Source organism: Petaurus breviceps, unplaced genomic scaffold (assembly GCF_028583685.1).
Source record: "Petaurus breviceps papuanus isolate PSGF00001 unplaced genomic scaffold, PetGlider_PUasm1.0 37, whole genome shotgun sequence".
In the NCBI taxonomy this organism is placed as follows: Eukaryota; Metazoa; Chordata; class Mammalia; order Diprotodontia; family Petauridae; genus Petaurus; species Petaurus breviceps.
The window spans coordinates 29,996,142-29,998,304 of NW_027186296.1; positions in this window are offsets into that span (position 1 = coordinate 29,996,142).

Sequence of the window (2,163 nt, forward strand, 5' to 3'; positions counted from 1 at the left end):
TGTTCATGGTATCAGTAAATGACTTGACAATCTCACCTGGTCCATGTTATTCTACACTTCTCCATTTTAGTGCATCATTTAGTGTGGGCCACACACTAACACATTGTTAGTGGAGTTGTGAACTGATCCAATTATTTTGAAAAGCAATCTGGAACTATGCCCAAAGGGCTATAAAAATGTGCATACCCTTTGACCCAGTAATACCACTTCTAGGGCTGTATCCCAAAGAGATCATAAAAATGGAAAAGGACCCACATGTATAAAAATATTTATAACAGCTCTTTTTGTGGTGGCAAAGAATTGAAAATTGAGGGGATGCGCATCAATTGGGAATGGCTGAACAAGTTGTGGTATATGAATGTAATGGAATACTATTGTGCTATAATAAATGATGAGCAGGCAGACTTCAGAAAAACCTTGAAAGACTTATATGAACTGATGCTCAGGGAAGTGAGCAGAAACAGGAAGGAGGAAGGGAGAGGGGAGGGAGGAGGAGAAAATATAAAATTCAAAAGCTTATAGAACTGAATATTGTAAACTAAAAATAAATAAATGAAAAAAGAATAAAAATAAAGAGGACCATGGCATCAGGAAGGTGATGCCATAACTTGCAAGTGAATTGGATTTAAAAGAGGGAAGGCTGTACAAAATCACCAGCCTCACTTTCTCCTCTGGAGCCATCTGGACCCAGTGATAAGATAAAGATTAGGATGACTGGAGATGGCCCTAGATGCAGTGGGAGACTTTGGCCTATTTAAACAAAGGTCTTTAACAGGTCTTAATTTGACTGAGGCAAAACCCACTCATTGATTAAGGCTAAGTAAAAAATGAGGCAGAGAATGGTCTTTTTTATCTATTTAAAAAATCAACCTGGGAGGGAAGATTCTTAGAGTTTCTGTCCCAAACAGAAATATTTGCTATTTACATTCACTCTGAACCAATCAGGACCCAAACAATTTCCAAGTTGGGCTTGGACTGGGATCTATTGTTGATCAGTCAAGGAGAGCCTGGTCTATAAGGAGAGTTATGGTCCTTTTTGAGAAGGAAGGACAAACAACAACTTGTGAGTGGTATAAGCTGCCCCACTGAGTCCAGTCTTCCAGTTAAAGTAGGAACTCCTTATGTAACATTCTTTTCAAGTGATCATCCATTGTCTGAATGGATGAATTTTCATATATTTCAGAGACGAGGAGCCCACTACTCTACAGGAGCTCACTAATTTTCATGGCAGCCTATCCTATTTGTGGGAAATGAGTTTCAAAGTCAGATAAAATCTGATTATATATTATTATCTGAGTTTGGTTTGCACAGTGTAATAGCTCACATCATTATTTTGTGTACCAATGTGTGCAAACTGATCAGTTAATTTTATGGGAAGTCTACAGAGAAACAAAGTTTCCTTCATACATTCATTCAATAAAAATCACTCATTCAACTAATATTTGTTATGTATTATGTATTATATGTATTATGTACTCTATAGCATACTAGGTGATAGTATGGGGTTGAGTGGGTGGGAAGCAAGCATTAAAAACACAGATCCATATTTTAAAATGCTCACAGTTTCACAGGGGAGCCAAAAAAAGACATACAGAAAATAATAAAATAGTTCATCAATGCTTAGGGAGGTTGGTTCCATTTTTGGATCTGCTCATATTCTGTTTTAGGTTATGGTCTAAATTCAGGTGCAGTAGAAAAATGTAATGCATCATGATTTAAGTTGAAAGACCTCTTAAACATGAACTTCATGGAAATCTATAAGATTTGTCTTTATCATTGATACACATTGAACTTGCATGGTTGATCATCTGATAGCTAATACTTAATTACAATTCTAGCTCATTCCGAGGAGGCAGATTCCTCATCAGTCAAATGAGATGACTGGATTGGATGATCTCTATGATTTCTTCTAGTTTTTTTTTTTTATGGGAGGCAATATAATTTACTAAAAATAGCACTGGATTGGGAATTAAGAGATGTGGGTTTGAATCCCATTTTTGACACTAGTTATGTGTCCATGGGCAAATCAATTAATCTTTCTGATACTTAGTTTTTCATCTATAAAGTACTCTGAATAATATATACAGTACTTATTTCAGAGTGTCTTTCCTTCCTCCCTTCCTTCCTTCCTTCCTTCCTTCCTTCCTTCCTTCCTTCCTTCCT